This window comes from Hylobates moloch, unplaced genomic scaffold (assembly GCF_009828535.3).
Source record: "Hylobates moloch isolate HMO894 unplaced genomic scaffold, HMol_V3 SCAFFOLD_17, whole genome shotgun sequence".
NCBI classification, from domain to species: domain Eukaryota; kingdom Metazoa; phylum Chordata; class Mammalia; order Primates; family Hylobatidae; genus Hylobates; species Hylobates moloch.
In genome coordinates, this window is record NW_026652292.1 from 64,407,746 (window position 1) to 64,432,708 (window position 24,963).

General features: G+C 36.0%; 1 long non-coding RNA gene across 2 annotated transcripts in view; it reads right to left on the reverse strand.

Moving 5' to 3' along the window:
- The window catches only part of LOC131381717 (uncharacterized), a 49,185-nt gene that overhangs the window by 10,499 nt on the left and 13,723 nt on the right, over window positions 1-24,963 (reverse strand). The window lies entirely within an intron of this gene.

Here is a 24,963-nt window from a genome sequence, read left to right on the forward strand (position 1 = left end):
CTGCACAATGTTCAGTTTGAAGTAACAAGTCAGTCAACTATGGAAAACAGTTGAAGATATCAGGCTCCAAATCAGATTAATGATAAAGAAGATTGAGGATTTGGGGCCATCAGAACTGTGGTGATAGCAGAAACCACAAAGCATTTGTAGTTTGTAAACAAGCCCACCAAAAATGTGCCAAAGACTTGAGGCCAAGAACTGATTCATATATCTCAGAAATGGTAAGAAAGAAGCAAAAGGTCCAGGTTATTATGATTAAATTTTAAATGTTTCAAGAAGGAGATATTGTCATCATGTCATACTCCTCTTACTCCCTTGGGTCCCTTGGATGCCAATAATTTGCACATTTAGGAAGGCAATAAGAATTGTTAATGAAAGGAAATGATTTAAAATGTAATTTTAAACTTGATTAGAATTTCTCTTAAATTATTTTTTATTTGAAGACACTTTTGCATAAAGATATCAAAATGCATGTGTTTTATCCATGTGTTTGCACAATTGCTTACCAAGGATATGGGAGGAGTGTGGAGATGGTATCACCTCAAGTGGTTCTCTGCTTATGTAAGGGAAGCAAACAGAATTAGAGTTGTCAATGTGTCATTTAGAACCAGTGTTAGTTTCCCAGGCTGCTGTAAAAAATTGGGTGGCGTAAAACAAAATAAATATACTCTGTCACAGTTCTAAAGCCCAGAAGTCTTAAAGAAAGGTGTCTGCAGGGCTATATTCCCTCTGAAAGCTCTAGGGAAAAATCCTTCCCTCCCTCTTCCTAGCTTCTAGTAGTTCTTGGCAATCCTCAGCGTTCCTTGGCTTGTCACTTACTCCAAAATCTGACTCTATTGTCATATAGCTTTCCTCCCGCTGTGTGTTTTCACGTGGTCTTATGGAACACCATTTATTGAAATTAGGGCCCACTTTCATCCATCCATCCACAAAACTAATTTTGTCCACAAATACCCTATATTTTCAAATAAGGTCACATTCTGAGGTTCCCAGCAACATTAATATTTTGGGATACTATTTAACAAATTACAGAGCCTTTTATCTGCCCTATGCACATAGAATATAGACTGTGTAATATATGGAGCTGGCCATGTTGAGACAAATCTGAAAAATCCACCTAATGCTTCTTTCCACTGAAGCTTTAGTTACCACAAATATACTTGGCTATTGAGTCTCACACTAAACTGCAGCCTTGTTTGTGTATCTGAGAAGTTTGTGTTCTGAAAACTAGAAATATACCTTTTTTTTTTTTTCTAAGAGTAGAATGTTTTTCTGGTTGCATATCAGCAGGGTGTATAGTGATTACAGACAGAATTCTGAAATGTGTATGACCTTTAGATGCCCTTAGAAGATGTGTGTGATAATGAATCTCAGTGGCAGTTATACTACAGCCTTGTACTATACTATAACTGCTGTTTATGAGATCCTGCCAAGTTATTATTTTATATATATCAGAACAAATCAGACATAATATAAATCAAGTTCTGTTCTTTTAAGTGCAATAAACTTGAATTTAAATAACAGATGGCTTCAAATAGTTTTCTAAGATCAGACCTAAAGAATAATTAGAAGGAATAATCTGGTTAATACTGACAAGGTTTTTAAAATGTAAATGAACTGTTTTTCATTGAGTAGGAATTCATTTGAAAAATCTGCCAACAGATGAGATACTGGATCTTGGAAAGCTTTAGGCGATCATAAATTTGTAGAGTTACAGTTTAAACATAATAATGATTTTGCATGGACCCCCAATTTTTTTCATAGCTCACTGATTAGGGGGAAAAATGATGATTAACATTGCCTTTTCATTCGTTAGTAAGAAGAAAAGTAAGTAGGCTCTTTCTGAGGCTCAATTTCCTCTTGTAAAGTAGGGAAAATAGTGCCTATGGTATACAGAGATAAGTCACCTTACAGAGATAACATTATACAGACAAATGTAGAAATTAGAAATAACTGATGGATTGATGAGAATACAAGAGTAGAGGAAACTGTAGAAAATTATAAGAAATGGCAAAAGGTTTTCTATACCATCAGCCCTGTTCTTTGGTAAGCACCAGTTGTGTAATCCAAATTCTGCATATTTTCTCAGAGATATTCTATTAGGATGTCAAACTCAACATATACGACATGCATCTTCTTATCTTCTTCCTCTGCCTATCATGCCTTTTGTTTCTCCATTGCTTTTCTGGCACCACCAATTCACCCAAGCTTGAAATCATAGGAGATCTTGAAAGCTTCCATCCTTGCTTCCTAAATATAATCTCCAATTGCAATTTTTCCCCACTATGTCTTCCTAATTTTCTCACCTATTCCCTTTCTATTTATCCCCACTTCAGATCCCATAGATAGATCTATTACCTATATTCAGGAAATTATTGTTTCTGCTTCTTTATACAATTAACAGACCAGATAGTCTCTCAAGGCATGGTTGTGACCTTGTCATGCTACTATTCAAATGTATTCAATTTGTATATTATGTTGCTTAGCTGTTTTGCTTTTTAAGCTGCTAGTAAGTGCCTTTCCATAGCCTACGTCTAAACTGAATCATTCCACCTGTCATTCTATGAATTAAAACCATGTGTTACTTCTTCTAAATTTATTCACGCAATTTTCTCTGAAACAATTTCCTTCTCATTCTTATTACAGTTACTCAGCAGAATTTCAGTGAACAAATAGGCATTTCTGTAATTGGATAACACTGAGCTATCATAGTGTCATTTGACCAAAGTCAACCACTTACGTGCATGTGACCCTATAGTAGACAGCAATCATGCTTTATCTGTCTAGCAGCAAAGCACTTGCCTATTTAAGAGCAATCCCATTGTGGATCTTGGTAGGAATCAAGGACTTACTTCCTGCTATGGTAGCTCAAGAAGCAAAAACACAAGCTTGGTGGTGTTTACCCCCATGAAACTTATTTATGTTCCCATGTTTCTATAGATTCCTATAGAACCTACAGGAGCTAACTCTACTCTGAATTCTATAGTTTTGTATCTTTCCAATACAAGCCTTTTTTGTTTACTTGTCAGATTAGTTTGTGTTTCATCAAATATAACTGATTAAGTGATGAAAAAAAATCTGAGTGGCAAAATCAGAGAAGGGTGTTAGTAGATGTGGTATTTGATCTGGGCCATGAAGGATTAATGTGTGCTTGGAGGAATATATATATTTATATATAAAACATTATTAATTACACATTAGTATAATCCTTTTGGTAGTAAGAATTATTGAATTGTTACTATATGCTATGACTTTCTTTTTGCTTTTAAATTTCAAAATAACTCTTCAATATATAGCAGGCACTGTTGTTATCAAATTCTCACTTTGACATCATTTTTTGTTGTCATTGTTGTTTTGGTTTTTTTTGTTTGTTGTTTTTTTTTTGAGACAGAGTCTCACTCTGTCACCTAGGCTGGAGTGCAGTGGCACAATCTCAGCTCACAGCAACTTTTGGTTCCCAAGTTCAAGCCATTCTCCTGCCTCAGCCTCCTGAGTAGCGGGGACTACAAGCACATGCCAGTATGCCTGGCTAGACATCATTTTTACTAAAAGATCCCTGATTTTCTTTAGGATAGCAATGCACTATGCACTCAGCAATGTTTTTTAAAAAAATGGTTTTCCAGGTTCCCATGCCACAATGTATAACCAGTGGGACTTAAGTAAGTCTCTTGATTGGAGTACCCTTCTGGATAAAAATACAAAGTCTTTTTTGTTTGTTTTTTAAAATTTTATTATTATTATACTTTAAGTTTTAGGGTACATGTGCACAATGTGCAGGTTTGTTACATATGTATACATGTGCCATGTTGGTGTGCTGCACCCATTCACTCGTCATTTAGCATTAGGTATATCTCCTAACGCTATCCCTCCCCCGTCCCCCCACCCCACAACAGTCCCTGGTGTGTGATGTTCCCCTTCCTGTGTCCATGTGTTCTCATTGTTCAATTCCCACTTATGAGTGAGAACATGCGGTGTTTGGTTTTTTGTCCTTGTGATAGTTCGCTGAGAATGATGGTTTCCAGCTTCATCCATGTCCCTACAAAGGACATGAACTCATCATTTTTTATGGCTGCATAGTATTCCATGATGTATATGTGCTGCCTTTTCTTAATCCAGTCTATTATTGTTGGACATTTGGATTGGTTCCAAGTCTTTGCTATTGTGAATAGTGCTGCAATAAACATACATGTGCATGTGTCTTCATAGCAGCATGATTTATAATCCTTTGGGTATATACCCAGTAATGGGATGGCTGGGTCAAATGGTATTTCTAGTTCTAGATCCTGAGGAATCACCACACTGACTTCCACAATGGCTGAACTAGTTTACAGTCCCACCAACAGTGTAAAAGTGTTCCTATTTCTCCACATCCTCTCCAGCACCTGTTGTTTCCTGACTTTTTAATGATCATCATTCTAACTGGTGTGAGATGGTATCTCATTGTGGTTTTGATTTGCATTTCTCTGGTGGCCAGTGATGATGAGCATTTTTTCATGTGTTTTTTGGCTACATAAATGTCTTCTTTTGAGAAGTGTCTGTTCATTTCCTTTGCCCACTTTTTGATGGGGTTGTTTTTTTCTTGTAAATTTGTTTGAGTTCATTGTAGATTCTGGATTTTTTTTTTTTTTTTTTTTTGAGAAGGAGTCTCGCTCAGTCACCCAGGCTGGAGTGCAGTGGTGTGATCTTGGCTCACTGCAAGCTGCACCTCCCAGGTTCACGCCATTCTCCTGCCTCAGCCTCCCAAGTTAAAAATACAAAGTCTTATAAAGGGAGGGATTTTGGTTCATTCTCCCTTGTTTCTTTTTCAAACTCAGAAGCAATGCTTAGTGATAAAGGAGCTATCTTGAAACCAAGGACAAAATCTACATATCCAGAATGGTGGAGCAGAAAGCTGGAAGGAGCATGGGTCATTAGCAATACCATAGAGCCGGTCTTCAGCAGCCCCCCTCTGACTTCCTATGATATAAGAAAAACAAGACACTTAAACGGGTGGAAGAAGTTGATTTAGGTATTTTGTTACATGTAGCCAAATGCAATCCTAATGCTAACAAACTGATCTTAAATAACTTGCTTAAATAAATATTCCACTTTACAATAGGAAAGTCCAGATTTGAACCCAGGTATTTTGCCTGTGAGGTCCATGTTTATAACCAACAATAAATCAGTTTATTCAAAATGAGGTACATTAATTGTTTTTTTTTTTTCAAAATTCTCAGCCATTTTACCATAGGCAGTTGAAGCTTCTTAGAAGGCATTTTTTTTCCTCCCAGTAATAAAAAAAACCATGTTTGTACTTTAAAAATCTTTTGTGGGAATACTAAAATTCTATCAGGTTCTGAGAATTTTCAATACCAAATATAACTATAAAATAATGAATCTTTTAAGCCACCTGATAAAATTCAAATATCCAAAGGAGCATGTCTGTTCAAAGCTTGCACCCAAGGAGACTCCATTCTTTTTTCTGCAATGCTTCTTTCCATTTCTCAAACCCCCTGAGCAGCCCCGCTTGAGAAGTGACTGTAGAACCAGCCTATTGGCCTCAGAAGAAATTGGTTTCATGGCATCGTTTTAAAGTGAAAATAAAATGACTGTCTGCCTTATTTGCAGATTTGATTCCACATTGCTTTGAGGGGTTTTAAAAATCAAATTATTGATAACATAACAAAGATTTATTACAGTTTGACATAATAAAAATCACAATATATCTGGCCTCATCTTCTCTGCTTCCCAGCATGTACCTAAACACCTTTTGCTCCAGCCACACCCTTCTCTCTATCCTTGCCTCTCTCCATATCCTTGCCCCTTTCCCTATCCTTGCCCCTCTCCTTTCACTGTCTTCTTTTACGACCCCACCTGCCATGCTCTTTCCTCTCCGTAAATGTCTTTCCTCCATTCCATCCATACCGTCTTGGTGAATCTCATTCAATCTGCTTGGTGAAACCTTTCTAGTTTCTTCCTCGCCCCTGTTTAGATCCTGTGTCCTATGTTCTCCCAAAACCTTTACATGTATATTTGGGTCTGCTGTTAAAGTTACTTATGTGTGTTTTGCATCTCCTCCTGTCTTATAAGCTCCCATAGAGCATCATAAAGTCAAGTAGGATGGAAGGTGAAAGGAGCTTGAAAGTTTTTCCTCTCCAACCCTTCATATTACAGATGAAGAAACTGAGGCTTGAAGAAGTTAAAAACTTGCTCAGGTTTTCACAGACGGCAGGAGTGAGGGCTCAATTTTTGGTTCCTCCAATTTCAGTAGTACTGCCACTATATCGTATTTTGCATTCCACACAGAACCAAGCACAGAGGTCTATTCAAAGGACATAGTCACTTATTGTTGGTTAAATTTGATATTTAAGAATCAAATTGGCAACTGGGAAAATTAAAATGTCTAACAGTACTGAGTTTTGGGGAGTTGTGCACAAATGGGAGCTTTATACCTTGATGAATAGAATAAAAATGGGTGCAGTTTGGAGAAAATGCAGTAGTAATTAGTAAAAATGAAGGTGTTCACTTTTCAGTATCTGGAAATTTCATTCCTAGGTAATGAAACTCTAGGTGAAGGTAACTCTAGGGAACCCCTCAATAAGTACACAGAGAAGAAAGATACAAGAATGTTTACAACTAAAGTGTTTGTGGTAGCAAAATACTAGATGTCATCTAAATATATATCAATAGGAAATAGGATAAATAATTGTGGTTTATTAAAAATTTAATGTTATACAAGGTGAATATCGAATTAGAACTCACGTATCAATGTAAATAAGTTCACCAAACATGATATTGAGTGAATCCAGCAAACTGATAAATAATACATATAGTTTGATACCATTTTGATACCATTTATATAAATGTTTAAACTAGGAAAGCAATATCGTATATTACATAGGGTAACATACATATGCAAAAATTATAAATATATGTGTGAGGACAGTCATGCTCAAGTGCAGAAATTATTGGAGGTAAGGACAGAGAAAGTTGAGAGGGTGCTAATAGACCCCAGAGCATCGGTAATCAATTATTTTAAAGCTTTGCAATTGGTACATGCATGCTTATTGTAGTATTCCTTATACCTCTTTCTACAAGCTAAACATTTCATAATAAGGTTTGAAAATTAATTTTAGAAATTGGCTATACCACTAGTTTGGAGGGCAGTTCCAAAGGGAAATATCCAAGTATGCTCTGAGTGATATCAGAATAAAGAAGTGTAAACCCAGTGAGGTGACTATTTTGGAGGTAATGATAGTTACTTGGATTTATACTTTTTAAATGTTTATTAAAACAATCCACCTATTTTCTTGTACTGATGTTTGTTTTATGCCCAATTAACTCTGAACAAAGTAACTGCCTTAGCAAAAGATGGACAGATAAATACAGTGATATGCAAGAATTTTAAGAGCAAAACAGGCACGTGTAAGGTGCCAATTGGTAAATCCTGGATTCTGCATGCAATAGACAATATTCAAATGCTTTCGGTATCATATTTTTTTGTGACTATGCTATGTGCTGGCTATGCCCAGAAAATTTCAGGGGCAAGGGAGATAATCCATTGATTGTGCTTTTTGGATTTCTTTATAAAATTTTAGTTACTAAGAGTGTTATAAGTTTTTTAAGGTAAAAGAGCGTTCAGAGAACATCTAGTTTCTGCCGTTGGTTCACAAGTGAAGATGCCTAGATGCTATGAGGTCCAGTTATCTTCCAAAGTCACAAGGGGATTTAGGGGAAAAAGGGCAGAGACAAGAACTGATGTGCCTTTTTTTTTTTTCCTACTTCACTGTGTGAGCTGACCACTCAGTAGTTACTGGTGAGTTGGAATTGGAACTCTCTACCCACTTCCAACAAGTTGCACTGGGGGCTTTCAGGGGCAGATCTTTCCTATAAAATGGAAAAGGAGAGCTCCTGGGAATGTACTGAAGAGAAATGAAAACACAAGTGTAGAAAAAGACTTGTATACAAATGTTTATACTAGCATGATTTGTCGAAGTCAAAAACGAGAAACAACTCCAAAATCTGTCAACTGGTGATTGATCAAAACAATGTATTATATTGACAGAATGGAACATGATTTAGCAATAGAAGCAAACTGAGACATGCTACTACAGAGTTGGACTTTCACAATATATGTGATCTGAAAGAACTCACACACAAAAGATCACATACTATATAATACAATTTATATAAAATATCCAGAAGAGGCAAATCTACAGAGACAGAATGTAGACTAGTGTTTGCCTGGGGCGGGGGTGTGAATGGCTGTTACTGTAAGTAAGCATGAGGAATCTTTTTGAGGCAATGAAAATATTCTGACGTTAGATTTTGGTGATGGTTATATAACCCTGTAAATTTCCTAAAAGTCATTCAGTTGTACGCTTAAGTGGGTGAGTTTTATGATGTGCAAATTATACCTCAAAAAAAGCTATTTTAAAAAATGGCAAGGGAATAGCTTGTTCCTAAAAGACCTCGAGGTTATTTAACTCCATGCACTCTGCCAGGTACCTTGTTATCCCTTCCATAATACTTACATTCTCAACACCCAGAGTATCATAAACTTATGCCCCTCAGAACATATCATTCTGAAGCCAAAGTTAACATTATTTTTTTGGAGATCTTAGTACATAGTGGGCATTTTAATCATTTCACTCTTTTATTCCCCCCATAACCCTATCAGATAGACATTATTATTAACTCTATTTTAATAATGAGAAAAAGGAATAATTTATTCAGTTTCATACAGCTGGCACAGAGTGGAGGAGAGACTTGAACCCTTGATTTCTGAGCTTTAACTCTCAACCACCATGCCACTGCCTGCCAATTAGGTGTTCTATGAATGATTGTTGGATTAAAAAAAAAAGATGAGTTTTTGTAGCTGGTTTCTTAAACTGACTTTGCAACAGAAAGTAGGCACTTGGATGAAGAACTCTTTGTTTCACAATTTAGTACACTTAGGAAAATAACATGCTTATTACTTCCTGTAATTTATTACTAAAGTGCTATGATACAGTAGTGGTATAAAAATTTCCAAAGTTTTTACACCAAGTTATTAAAGAACAGCAGAAGATTGCCTTTTGGCCACTGGTCATGAGCCTTATCAACAGAAGCATCCATTCTTTCCTTTTAACACATCTTTAATTTATTACAGCAGGTTTATGTAGTAGATTTTTATTGATTTTTTTTTTTTGGTTGTTTTCAAAGACAGAATGCCAGTATGTATTGCCATGGACTTTATTTTCCTGGATTTTTTTTTTCTTTTTAATTTAACTGGTGGAAAAAAATTTAATGGTTAAATGTCAACAAGAGGTAAAAACTATCTTTAAATTAAATGATGGCTTTGGGAGTATAGAATGAAAAAATACGAAGGACTGGGATTAGATTCAGGAACTTACATTAAAATCCAAAAGTTGTACTAACACTTTGAGAAACTTGCTTTTCGCATTAATTAAATGAGAATGATACAATGCACCTTACAGTGCTATTGTGAATATTAAAGGTCTATGAATTTATAGATATATCTGTGTGCAGAAAGTAGTTGTTCAGTTAAGGCCTACTGAGTTTTTTTTTTATTTTGGTTATTTTATTTTATTGCATTTGCTTATCAACACACATTTTTTTAGATGCCATACTGGTCCCTGGGGGTAAAAAGACTTATGAGGGAGGCAGAGTACTTGCCTAAAAAAAATTTATACTCTAGGAGGGAAAACAAGTAAGACATGAATAAAGACAAGTATTATTAAAGCAAAGTCACCAATTCTGTTGAGAATTAAGAAGCAATCGAACGATCAAAAATGGAAAAATTACATGTTTCTGTGGGATTGAGGGGACATCTATTTCAAGAGCATGACCAGAGGATATGAACAGAGATCCAAATGCTAAGAAGGAACCAACAATGAAAGGATTGCAGGGAAACAGCATTTCAGGAAGAAAGAACAGCTTGTGCAAAGGCTCTGAGCTGGTAAAGACCTTGGTGTGTTACAGGAGTTCAAAGAAAATCATTGAAGCTGAAACATTGTAAGAACAATTAGAGAGGCAGGTGATACTTGATAAACCATAAAAAGAATTTGAAATTTTATTCTAAATAAAATTGGAAGTCACTGGATGGTTTTGAGGAATAGTATATATAGTACACATTTTAAGAAACGCTTTGAATTAGAAACAGCAGGATCAGAAATAAGGAGGACAGATAGGAAGTTGTTTCAGTACTAAACACAGGAAGAAATGGGACTCTCCACTGATGTAATACATTATAGGAAATGGAGAGAAGGGTTTAATCAATTTGGGATGACGACATCAGGGCTTGTTAAGGATTGGATGAGAGTGAAGATAGAAAAGGTGGAATCAAGACCAAGTCAGGGTTGCTGTGCCTGTGTTTCTGACTTGAGATGTTGGACAGTGCCATTTACAGAGATGGGGATTGAAGGGAGGTTTGAAGGTAGAATTGACAGTTCTCTTTTGAAAAGATAATGTTTACAATATCTCTGAGTTATTCCATGGGACATAACTGGTATTGAGATGGATAAGACACTTGGAATGCTGTTGGAGGTGTAAATCTGGAGTCATTACCATAAAAATGGTAATGGGCATAGGCAAATTGTTGAGGATGTTTCATTCTTCTAACAATAAAAAAAACAGAATCCTTGGATTAATTTCCTTATAATATACCGTATTAACTTATAGTATCTATCTGGTCCCAACAGAGGGGTTAATATAAAGTTCCCATGGGCTTCTGAATATGTTATATTCTAGAGGACGTGGCAATCAAATCTGCTGCTTCAGATTCCTTTTTATGTAAATAAACTTGTCTCGATTAATACTAGTTTTTAAAACGTTATAGGTCCTTGGAATCACTTGGTTTGGGATTGATTATGAATAATACTATTAAACTGCTGGATGTTGACTTTATACTAAATTTTGTACGTGTAGATGCTCTTATTATCATGTATACAACTGACTAAGGACCTACTATGTGCCATGCATTGTTACAAGTACTGGGCAAGAGATCATGTCTCTTCCTACAAAGTGAGTCTAATTGGGAGGAAACAGACATGTGAATACATAATTACTGCGAAATATGAAACATCCCATATTCTAGGATGATAGCAAAGACAAGAAACTGATAAACATATAAAGGTTAGAAGACATTTCACGGAAAACGTTGTATTTAAGTTGAATCATGATAGATGAGCAGAAAATACTAGAAAAACAAGGTAGAAGAGAATGTTTCATGAAAAGGACATCTGTAAGGCAGAGAAAGTGAAATATCATAAAAAATTTCTTGTGGCTATATTGATTATTGAATTCAGCACTTAGTATAAGACCTGGCACATATCAAACACTTAATAAATATCTGTTGAATGAATGAGCAAATTAGTGAATAAATGAGCCAAACAATTTTGCTTACTCAGTACAATTTACTGGGCCTCAGCTTTTGGGCAAAGGAAGTAGATGACTCCTTGTGCATAGATTTCATGTTGTCAAAATGAGATACAAAATATATACTTGCATATGAAATTCCTAGAGACAATATCAACAGGTACATAATAATGTAGTAAAAGTACATGTGTTTGTGTGTTTGCAAGGATTGAGAGAGAGGGCGAGAACAAGGGAAGGAAGAGAAAGGAAGGGAAGGAAGACACAAAATAAATTTTAAAAAGCATCTTGAGGGAAATTGCATAAAAGCATTAAAGGAAATTGCTCTAAAGTGACATGTAGTATAAGCTGCTCAACAGAAACTATGAACTATTGAGATCAGGAATGGAAAACAGTATCTGTATATTAGTTTTAGCCCAGAGAGCAAAAAAAATAGTCAAAGTTGAGAATAGAAAGTCAAAACGAAAGACTCATTTAACTAAGAAGAGGACACGGTGTCTTACACATGAACAAGGACAATTATTAGGGATTGGGGAACAGTCAATAGAAGGCTAGGACACAGGAACAAATTAGGAGTTAATCCTGTTTAATTTCGGTCCTGATCCAGGTTGGGCTTTAAAGAGACAGGTTTTAGCTTTCTGCACCAATGAGTCGGTATCTTTAAGGTACCATTGATTCCTGCCACAAGTGATGGGTAAAGCACAGGGAAGAGAAGCTTTATTTCAAAAAGCAACAAAACAAATAGCAAAAAGAAACAACTGAGGCTGGAGTTGGAAAATTCTGCTAAAATTCATTTACAAGAGGTAATCATTCACTTGAGGTAAGAGGAAGGAAGTTCAATGTCAATGCTTCTTATGTTTGAAGAGGAAGCTAAAGCTCCTTATTCTTTAAGGACATCACTTTTTTGTTGAAAACCATTCACGCAGAATGCTCTATAGGGTTTCAATTAAATTCAAATAGGATTAAATACAAAATTATTTATTATTTTCTCATTGACAGAATTAATACATAAAGCTTTTCTGTACCTTGTAAACTGACAAAATGAATGTCATCACTCATTTATCCAGTTTGTTTTTGTATGAAAGTGGATGGTGCAACGTTTAATTCCTGGAATTCATATAATCAGAATTCTGTAACTATAAATGTTGTTATCTATAGTTCTTATAATTTTGATTCCACTGTGTTTTTTACAGTCAGTGCTTCAAAGGAATATTTCACAATAGTAGTTCTGATAGTCTAAACTTATTCAGGTTAACATGTTTTTGTATCATATACATGCTGATCAATTTATGCTATAATTGACAACTTCTTTAATTGTACATTTATAAGAAATGATTCTCACTCCTTAGTGTTGTACTAATCAAATATTTCATGATGCCTCTGCTGCAATTATGATTACTTTTGAAAAAGTAGACTTGCTTTTGAACACTACTGCACATTTAAATTATCTATTAGATGATTTATTGAATGTTAATAGCAGTCCTCATACAATTAGATATACTAGACTAAAGTGGAAGGCATGCTTTTGCTTATGAAATCTGAATACATTGTTTTTTTAATGAATTATCCTACACTAATAAATGGGAAACCTGTTAATATGTTAGTTGCATGTTAAGATTCTACTTAAGGAGGCCTTGAGCTCATCTCAATTTATACTGACAAGCTGGTAGACCTGAAAAAATGTAAAATTGACATTTTTAGGTTGTTTTTATATCATTTTCCCCATTGAATAACAGTAATTAGGCTAACAATGGTTATCACAATTATCCCAGTCTGTCACCCTCTTCTATAATCTTTCTACCTGCATGGCGTTGTATGTAATATCCCCCCTTCTTGGAGTGCTCTTTCTTTTTGGCCTGGGAAACTCTCATTCTTCAAGACCTAATGTGAGTCTCACCTCCTTTGGGAAGCCTTCCTTGATAAACCTTCAGACCCACTGTCAGCAGAATTAAGCCTTTCCTTATCTGAATTCCATAGCACCATATACCTTTCTCTGTACTGCTGATGATATTTTGGAACTGTGTGTTTGAAAGTTTTCCTCCCCCGCTAGATGGTGGAGATCTTGAAAGAAATAACCTCCTTGTATTATTTCTTGTATACTGATACCTAACACAAGTTCTGATGCATAGTAAGTATTCCATAAATATTAGTAGAGTAAAATCTATTGAAAAGAAAATCTCAAATAGGTATTTAAAACTTATTTTTATATTTTCATGCATTCATATCTTGCCTGCCAGTACAGTCGTAAGTTCAATAAGTATGGAAAGTATGTATGTTTTTCTATATCCTCTTGGAAATATATAAAAGTATTTTTTAACATTGTAGATAATTAAATGTTGTATATTAGTTGTCAGTAGTATTTATCAGTCAGCATACTATTGTAGAAGGCATAAAGTCATTATTATGTGCATTGTTTTACACATACTTAGAACTTACTGAAATTATTCAGATGTTAGGTTTATTTTTTGCTTTTGCAAGACTGAGGAAGCCTAGTATATACTGGTGATAACTTAAATACCAAAGAAGGCAAAGATACTTCACTCTCAAGAGATGCAGTTTTTTCATTTCTGGACATGCACTGGACTAGAGCCCACTGCCCTGAATGGAGAGTCATGGCCCAGCAGCATTTACCACAAGGTGACTGAAGTGGCCTAGGGCCTTGAGTGAACATCTGGGGTAGCCAGGTGGCACTCACCATTGGCCTGGGGCCTAGGGAAGAGACTCCTCTGCTTGTGGAAAGGACAGAGAAGAGTAGGAAGGGCTTTGTTTAGTGGCTTGAGTGCCAGCTCAGCCACAGTAGAATACAGCACCAGGTAGATTCCTGAGGTTTCTGACTCCAGGCCCTGGCTCCTGGATGTCATCTCTGGACCTGCCTGGGACCAGTGGAACTTGCCGCCCTGAAGGGAAGGAAATAAGCCTGGCTGGATTTGCCACAGGCTGTTGGTGGAGCCCTAAAGAAATGAGTGAACACAGGCAGGTAGCCAGGCAGTGGTTACTGTGGGCCTTGGGCAAACTAAATAAGGCACCAGTGCTGTACTGTGTTTGGATCTGACTCAGTACAGTCTAACTGGTGGTAGCCACAGAGGTGCTTGTATCACTCCACCCCCAGCTCCAGGCAGCTTAGCACACAAAGAGTGACTCTGTTTGTTTCAGAGAAAGTTAATGGAAGAGAAGAAGAGCCTCTGCCTGGTAATCCAGAGAATTCTTCCAGAAATTATCTGAGACCACCAAGACAGTATCTCCATGAATCTGCAAGAGTCACAGCATTACTGGACTTGGCATGCCCTCTAATGCAGATGTGGCTGCAGTGACCAAAAACTTAGATCACAACACCAAGGTCTCTTTGAATACCTCGAAATCCTTTCCCTGAAGGACAGGTACAAACAAGCCAACCACAAAGACTACAATAAATACCTAACTGTTGAATGCCCAGACAGCAATGAATACCCATAAGAATCAAGACCATCAAAGAAAACATGACCTCACTAAACGAACTAAATAAGGCACCAGTTACCAATCCTGGAAAGAGAGAGTTATGTGTCTTTTCAGATGACAATTTCAAAATATCTGTCTTGAGGAAACACAACTTAATTCAAGATAACCTAGAGAAGGATTTCAGAAATCTATTAGATAAATTTAACAAATATATTGAAATAATTAACTAGAATCAAGCAGAAATTCTTGAGTTGAAAAATGCAACTGACATACTAAAGAATGCATCAGACTTTCTTAACAGCAGAATTGATCAAGCAGAAGAAAGAATTAGTGAGCTTGAAGACAGACTACTTGAAAATACTCAGTCATAGGACAAAAAATCAGAAAGAATTAAAAAAGAACAAATCATGCCTATGTGATCTGGAAAATAGCCTCAAAAGGGCAAATCTGAGTTATTGGCCTTAAAGAGGAGATAGAGAGCTATGGGTAGAAATTTGATTCAAATGGATAATAACAGAGAACTTCCCAAACTAGAAAAAGATATTATTCAAGTACAAGAAGCTTATAGAACATCAAGCAGAATTAACTCAAATAACACTACTTCAAAACATTTAGTAATCAGACTCCCAAAAGTCAAGGATAAAGGAAGGATTCTAAAAGCAGCAAGAAAACAGAAATAAATAACATACAATAGGTCTCCAATATGTATGGCATCAGACTTCTCAGTGGAAATCTTACAAGACAGGAGAGATTGGCATGACATGTTTAAAGTGTTGAAGGAAGTTTATCCTAGAATAGCAAATCTGGTGAAAATGCATTTCAATCATGAAGGAAAAATAGAGACCTTCCCAGAAAAAAAAAAGCTGAGGAATATTATCAACACCACACACGTCCTATAAGAAAGGCTAAAGGGAGTTCTTCAATCTGAAAGAAAAGTATGTTAATGAGAAAATATCATATGAAGTTACAAAGTCACTGGTAATAGTAAGCACACAGAAAAACATATTAAGAACACAGAATATTATATCATTGTAATCATCGTGTGTAAACTACTCATATATTGAGCAAAAGCACTAAAGGATAAGTCTATCAAATAATATAACTGCAGCAACTTTTTAAGACACAATACAATAAGATATAAACAGAAACAACAAAAAGTTTAAAAAGAGGAGGAATTAAAATGCATAACTTTTATTTTCTCTTTGCTTGTTTGTTTGCTTGTGCAATCAGTGTTAACAGCAGTTTAAAATAATAAGTTATAACATATTATTTGCAAGCCTCTTGGTAACCTCAAATCAAAAAACTTACAATAGAAACACAAAAAATTAAAAGCAAGAAATTAAAACATACTACCAGAGAAAAACACCTTCACGAAGAGGAAGACAGAAAGGAAGGAAAAAAGGAAGATAAAACCAAAAAAACAACCAGAAAACACATAACAAAATGGCAAGGGTAAGTCTCTACTTATCAATGATAACATTGAATGTAAATGGATTAAATTATCCAATCAAAAGACAGAGTAGACGACTGAATTAAAAAAATAATAAAATAAACCAAAAAATAAGACCCAGTGATCTGTTGTCTACAAGATACACGTTTCACCTGTAAAGATATACACTTGACCTGTAAAGATACACATAGACTGAAAAAGAAGGTACGAAAAAAGATGTTTCATGCAAAGGGAAACCACAAAAGAGCAGGATTGGCTATGGTTAGACAAAATAGATTTCAAGACCAAAACTATAAAAAGAACAAAGAAGGGATAAAGAGATCAATTCAGCAAGGGGATATAACAAATATGTGTGCATATGTATATATATATATATATCTCCAACTCTAGAGCACCCAGATGTATAAAGCAACTGTTATTAGAGCTAAAATGGCAGATATACCCCAATACAATAACGTAATAGCTGGAGACTTCAACACTTACTTTTAACATTAGACTAATCATCTAGACAGAAAATCAACAAACATCAAACTTAATCTGCCATAGATTAAGTGAACCTTGGATATTTACAGAACATTATTTCTACCAGATGCAGAATACACATTCTTCTTCTAAGCACATGGATTCTCAAGGATAGACAATATGTTAGGCCACAAACACGTCTGTAAAAATTCAAAACAATTGAAATTATATCAAGTATCTTCTTCGACCACAATAGAATAAAACTAAAAATCAGTAACGAGAGGAATTTTGAAAATTCTACAAACACATAGAAATTAAACAACAGTCTTCTGAGTGACCAGTGTGTCAATAAAGAAATTAAGAAGGAAATTTAAGAAATTTCTTGAAACAAATGATAGTGAAAACACAACATGTAAAAACCTATGAGATATAGCAAAAGGAGTCTTAAGAGGAAAATTTATGGCTATTAGTGCCCACATCAAGAAAGTAGAAAAATTTCAAATAAACAATCTAACAAAGCATCTTAAAGAGCTAAAAAAGCAAGAGCAAACCAAACCCAAAGTTAGTAGAAGAAGTAATAAAAATCAGAGCAGAAATAAATGAAATGAAAACAAAGAAAACAGTACAAAAAATCAATGAAACATAAAGTTTGTATCTTGAAAAGATAAATAAAATTGACAGAACTTTAGCCAGACTAATGAAGCAAAAAAGAGAGAAAACCAAATAAATAAAATCAGAGATGAAAAATGAGTCATTATAACTGATGCTTCAGAAATTCAAAGGATCACTAGAGGCTAGTATGAGCAACTATATACCAATAAATTGGAAAACCTAAAATAAGTAGGTACGTTCATAGACACATACATCCTACTAGATTGAACCACAAAGAAACCCAAAACCTGAGCAGGCCAATTACAAGTACCAAGATCAAAGATGTAATAAAAAATATCTAAGAAAAAAACCCAGGACCTACTGGCTTCACTGCTGAATTCTATCAAACATTTAAAGAAGAATTAACACCAGTCCTACTCAAACTATTCTGAAAAATTAGGAGGAGGGAATACTTCCAAACTCTTATTATGTGAGTTGCAGGATACAAAATCAATATAAAAATTCATAGTATTTCTATATGTCAACAGTGAGCAATCTGAAAAAGAAATCCAGAAAATTATCCCATTTATAATAGTTGCAAATAAAGTACCTAGGAATTAACCAAGGAAGTGAAAGATCTCTACAATGAAAACCATGAAACACTGATGCAAGAAATTGAAAAGAACATTAAAAAATGGAAATATATTCCATGTTCATAGATTGAAAAAACAATATTATTAAAATGTCCATACTACCTAAAGCAATCCATGGATTTGATGCAATTCCTACCAAAACAACCAATGACAATCTTCTCAGACGTAGAAAAAACTATCCTAAAATTTATGTGGAACCACAAAAGACCCAGAAAAGCCAAAGCAATCCCGAGTAAAAGAAAAAAAACTGGAGGAATCACATTACCTGACTTTAAATTATACTTCAGAGCTATAGTAATAAAAACAGTAAGGCACTGGCATAAAAACAGACAGATAGAGCAATGGAACAGAATAGACAACCCAGAAACAAATTCATACATCTACACTCAACTCATTTTTTGACAAAGGGGCAAGAACTACATTGATGAAAGGAGAGCCTCTTCCATAAATGGTGCTGGGAAAACTGCATATCTATACGCAGAAGATTGGAACTAGACCTCTATCTCACACCATATACAACAATCAAATAAAAATGGATTAAATACTTAAATCTGAGACTTCAAACTTTGAAACTACTAACAGAAAATATTGAGAAAATTCTCCAGGACATTAGAATAGGCAAAGATTTCTTGTGGAATATCCCACAAACACAAGCAACCAAAGCAAAAATGGACAAAAGGGATCATATCAAATTAAAATGTTTCTGCTCATCAAAGAAAACAGTCAACCAGGTGAAGAAACATCCTAAAGAATGGGGAATAGTAAGTGTAAACTCTGTATCAGACAAAGGATTAATAACCAGAATATATAAGGAGCTCAAAACAACTCCATAGGAAAAAAATCTGATAATACACCTTAAAAGTGGGCAAAAGATTTGAGTAGACATTTCTCAGAAGAAAAGGTATAATTGCCAAGCAGAGATATGAAAAGTGCTCAACATCACTGGTCATCAGAGAAATGCAAATCAAAACTACAATGAGATATTGTCTCACCCCAATTAAAATGGTTTTTAACTGAAAGACATTCAATAACAAATGCTGGCAAGGATATGGAGAAAAGGGAACACTAGTACACTATTTACGGTAGGAATGTAAATTAGTACAACCCCTATGGAGAACAGTTTGATGATTCCTCAAAAAAACTAAAACTCATTTGATCCATAAATTCCACTGCTAGGAAAGGAAGTTATAATAGTATATCAAAGAGATATCTGCACTCCCATCTTTTTCTCAGCACTATTCACAATATTCAAGATACGGAAGCTACCTATATGTCCATCAAAAACAAATGGATAAAGGAAATGTGGTACATTAACACAATGGAGTACTATTCAGCCATAAAATGAATGAGATCCTCTCATTTGCAACAACATGGATGACACTGGAGGTAATTATGTTAAGTGAAATAAGCCAGGCACAGAAAGACAAACTTCGCATGTTCACACTTAATTGTGGGAGTTAAAAATTAAAACAATTTAACTCATGAAGATACAGAGTAGAATAATGGTTACAAGAGTCCAAGAAGGTTACTGGGGCTGGGAGAATGGGGATGGTTAATAGATACAATAATATCATTCTACAGAGTGAATAAGGTCTAGTATTTGATAGCACAACAGGGTGGCTACAGTCAACACTAATTTGTACATTTTGAAATGACTAAGAGCATAATTGAATTGTATGTAACACAAAGAAAGGATAAAAGCTTGAGGTTAGAGATATCTCATTTACCCTAATGTGATTTTTACACACCACATGCCTGCATACATATCTCATGTATTCCATATATATGTGTGTGTGTATGTATATATATGTACTTACAAAGGAGATGCCATTTCTCAATGTGGCCATAATTGACTCATACATACTTCAACATTTGATGAAAATTTGGCAACATTTCATCAATTCATCACCAGAAGTCATTAGGGATTCTTTTTAGATTTCAATTACACCATCAATTCCCTTTAATTCAATTCTGCGCAATTATCAATTATGCACATATTAATTGAACATTCACTAAATGTTATGCCTTGGGCAAGTTGCTGTTAGATATAATGGAAATATTTTGAGGACAAGGACAAGCAGTCTAGAATTCTATTTCTGGTTATTTCTCTTATCTTTTAAGTCATTTAGAATGTATTAATTAACTTCTTTGATACCAGATTTTTAATCTTATGACAGGGATATGAATCTCAATCACATAGAAGGTTATTTAACAAAAACAGAAGTGGTATAGTGTTTGGCATCTAGTTGCTTCTCAACAAACATTAAACTTCTGATTCACTTAAATAAAGTGCTCCTTTTCACCATGTCACCATTTATACAGTAGAAGAAGGAAGCATGAAGGACTCCTTTAGAAGGCAGGTGCCAGCTACAAACAATGGGACTCTAGGTTGTTTTCCAGATGTCCTTATTTTAACAGCATTATTATGTGTTGTATTTTTAGGGGAGAATATGTGCCAGGACAGTATTATAATTCAGTTTCAATTACAGTAACTGTTATGTGTTGTAGGCTAGCCAAAAGTTGGCAGGTAGCCTCTGCACAAGCCCTGGACTTAATAGGAGTAATGGCTTTGCAAGCCCACTTCAGCTCCTCATTACTGTCTCTTTCTGATTTAGTGGTGGCCTTCTCCCCTGAGGTTGGGTGTTGATACCATCTCCTCAGCGGGCTCAGGTTTCTGGGAAGATACTCATTCTGCCTTAGAACTGCCAGAAATCTATTTCTTATATTTTCTGTTAAGTACAGTGGGACAAAACATAGTTCCTCATTTCCTTCCTTCCTTTCTCCCTCCCTCCCTTCCTTCCTTCCTTCCTTCCTTCCCTCCCTCCCTCCCTCCCTCTGTCCCTCCCTCCCTCCTTCCTTTCTTCTTTCCTTCCTTTCTCCTTTCTTCCTTCCCTTCCTCTTTTTCTCCTTCCCTCCTTTTCTTCCTCCCTCCCTCCTTTCCTTCCTTCCTTCCTCCCCTGCCTCTGTCCCTCCCTCCCTCCTTCCTTTTTTTCCTTCTCTTCCTTCCCTTCCTCCATTTCTCCTTCCCTCCTTTTCTCTCTCCCTCCCTCCTTTTCTCACTCCCTCCCTCCCTCCTTCCCACCTTTCTTCCTTCCTTCCCTCCCTCCTTCCTTTCTTCCTTCCTTCCTTTTTCCTTTCTTCCTTCCCCTCCTTCCCTCCTTTTCTCCCTGCCTCCCTCCTTCCATCCTTCCTCTCTCCCTCCCTCCCTTCTTTCCTTCCTTCCTTCCTTCCCTCCCTCTGTCCCTCCCTCCCTCCTTCTTTTCTTCGTTCCTTCTTTTCTTCCTTCCTTTCTCTTTTCTTCCTTCCTTCCTTTCTCTTTTCTTCCTTTCCTTCCTCTTTTTTCTTCCCTCCTTTTCTCTTTTCCTTCCTTCTTTCCTTCTCCCTTCCCTTCCCTTCCTTCCTTTCTTGTCTCCCCTCCTTCCCTCCTGCCTTCCTTCTGTCCTTCCTTCTCTCTTCACATTTTTCCTTCCCTTCCTCCTCCCTTGTTTCTTCCTTCATTTTCTTCTTCCTCATACTCCTGTTCTTTTTATTCTCCCTTCTTCTCCCTCTTCCTCCTCCTACCTCTCCATCTTCCATGTTGTATTCCTACCCACTTAATGAATCCTTTTGCCAAAAGCCCTCTTCATATTTTCTACCCATTTAATATTTTATTCCATTTTTCTTACTAGTTCTATCTTGTAGAACACTTAGACGTCTTCTCTATTACCTATATTTACATCTTCCCAATATTTGTAGATTCTTATATTCCCTGGTTGTCACTTAGCTACATAATAGGCATTTATCTCCTTTAATCTAGCCTCATAAATCAAACCTTTATTTTCCCTACTCATCTTTTTATCATTCTCTAAATGGTTTTTAATTTGTCTTTGTCTTTCTGGAATGGAAGTGCCTCAAACTAAATGCAGGATTCAAGGCTGAAGCCTTGCTGGCTGCATTTTGCCATTCTTTCATTCTGAACAAACATTTCATAACAAATAACTATAGTATGGCTCTTTATCTTGACAGTTCATTACTTTGCAAATGTATGCAGAATAAGTGCTTACTGAGGTCTTTTGAAGTAGATTAAAAAACGCATTTTTTCCAGAACTCAAGAGGCCAAAGGTTTAAACTCAGATTTACCACAATTCATGACCTTTCAGCTAAAATTCTTTAGGACTAGCTTACCTCTTTTTTTTTTTAAGACAGATTCTCGCTCCATTGCCCAGGCTGGAGTACAGCGGCACCATCTCAGTTCATTGCAACCTCTCGGGTTTAAGCAATTTTCCTACCTCAGCCTCCAGAGTAGCTGGGATTACGGGCACGTACCACCACGCCCAGCTAATTTTTTGTCTTTTTAATAGAGATGGGGCTTCGCCATGTTGGCCAGGCTGCTCTGAAATTCCTGGCCTCAAGGGATGCACCCACCTTGGCCTCCCAAAGTGCTGAGATCACAGGCATGAGCCACCGCTTCCGGCCTAGGAATCAATACTGTCATATCTCATGTACAGGACCTAGACTGGGGCCAGGCAAGCAAAGCTCACAGGGTACTTGCAAATCCTGAGAATGAGCACCACCTTACATTTTGCATCTAAGATGCCTCACTAAAACAATATAGTAGGTAGAAAAATAATTTAAAAAATGCGAACAACCGTCGTTGTTCTTCACCAGTTCTACCCAACACAATTTATTAGCAACAGAATGATTATACACTTGGAGCTCACCTATGCCAAGCCCTTCTCCATAGTTTCCTTGACTCACTCTTTCAAGTTTCCCAGTGCCGAGTATGCTAGCCCCTGCTTAGCCAGGCACCTTCTGGCCAGAGCACCTAAATCGGTAAACCATTCAATCACAGAGATTATTTCCTCATTGTGCCATCAAAATGTAATTATTTAGATGCCTGTTCCCTCCGAACTCTGCTTATCTGCTTCCTTGAAGATAACTTGCTTATCAGATGAAATTGTGTTTGTTGTTGTGCCTGTAATGAAGTACTGGTTTAATGTGTAATCTGTTTCAGATCACAAATTTACAATTTCAATACGGTTAACTGTAGAAATGATGCTTTTCTCTCCAAGTGCTCTAATACACGGTTTAGAAAACTTTTCTGATGATGAACTACAGTAAGAAGTGCATTTTTTATCATAACCGGGAACATATAGAAAAACACAAATAAATATAACTGAAAAGGATTTCACAAAATAATGCCTTTTTCTGTTTGCAAAACACTCGCTGGTTCTATCCCATTCTTTTTACTTTTTCTTTTCTATTCCGTACTGCTAATCATGAATTCATCAAGTTGATTTTGCTATCCATTAGTGGGACACAACCAGCTTTGAAAAACAAGAACACACCCTAAAGGATTCTGTTTTAGTGGAACAGAGCTGATTGTAGTGGAAAAGGTTTTGACTGATGTCTGTGTGGATCTGTGTGTGTGTCTTGTGTGCATCTGTGTAGGGCGGCCAGGAGAATATACCGGATGGACTTGACTATGGGTAGAAAAAAGTTCACCTTCACAAGGGGAGGACTATCCAGTGTGCATAGATATTTAACAGGCTACTAGGTGATTCAAATTTCTGAGGAATTCAGTAAGATATGATGAGCCTAGACATATGTAACAGTGAAATGTCCAGGAGAAGGCAGCCTCCAGAGCTGCAGAGTGGTGGTAGCATTAGAAGAGTTTCTAGGAAAAGAATTCGGGTAATTGAGAGGCAGGTTCTGGGAATAAACTATGGATTTAGACATAAGGGGAAAACTAGTTATAAGAAATGCAGCATAAGTTCACAGCAAGGCTGAAGGCAAGGTTCACTCCGTGTATAGCATGTGTCTGTTGATTTGTTATTCCTTAAGTCCATTCTGACTGCAGATATGATTTGTCCAAGTACCTGTCAATTGCAACCAAATGATCAAAGCTGTAAGCAAAGCCAGCATGATCAAGCAGTGCCTGGTAGACCTTGGGAAGCAGACAGGTCTTGGCTCCCTTTAGATTTATCTTTTCCATTTTCCTCTGCCTGTGAATAGAGCAGGCCCTAAGTACCAGGCTAGAATTTGCACCTCGTTGAATGTATTTTAGCGCATTTTTCTCCAACTTATTTTATAAGTTCTCTCTTTAAATTGCTCTGATAGGTCATCTGCTTAGAGTTGCTCCTCATTCTTCACAGGTGTGTACAACCATTATCAATTTAGTAAAATTCTGGAGTTCAAACTTTTTAACAGGAGGGATTATGTTGAGTTTTTTTCACAGCTTGTTTATGGCCAAAATATAATTCTCTTTCAAACAATTTCTCATTGAAAGACTCTTCGTGTTTCTAATGTCCAGGAAAAATATAAAGCCAAGAGGGTTTTTACTAACCTTGTGAAATTGCAGGATTACACTCATGAAGAGAAAAATAAGCTTCTCTTCATGCTCAGGCTCTTTAACAAATGAATCCTAAGTTCATGTATAAACTTGCAGTTAATAAGACACATATCAAAAAGCACTGCAAAAAAACCCAGGATTCTAGAAAGAAAAAAACACAAGTAGAATAGTGTGTCATTTTCACTTCCACTATTCGGTGGTACAATAGTGGCACAGTACTTATGCACAATACATAACTCAAAAAATACACAATGCATAACTCAAAAAATATAAAAGCAAATAACTGATAAAATATATAGAAAAATGACCTTTTCAAAATCCCATTTCAAACATTCAAAGTCAGTGGCTTAAGTGAATAGTGAATCTATGATACCTTTTCCAAATAGAGTAGAATTATAGAGGCTCTTTCTACCTTGAGTAGCAAGAAATTAATTATTAGGATTGCTTTGACTCACAATGGTGCTGTGAACTTCCAATTATTCTACGTAATGTAAGCAAGGATTGTACATAATTGAAATTTAATGATAACACAAAAGGCTTATTCTAACCATTAATTTCAATCTTTTTCCCTAGCAAACCATTACATGAGCTAATGAGAATAGCTAAGTTGCTTGGTGTCATTTTACCTGTCTTTTTTTAAATGTCTCCCTGTTTGGTAAAGCTGTTTATAAGAAGTAAATCAGTGA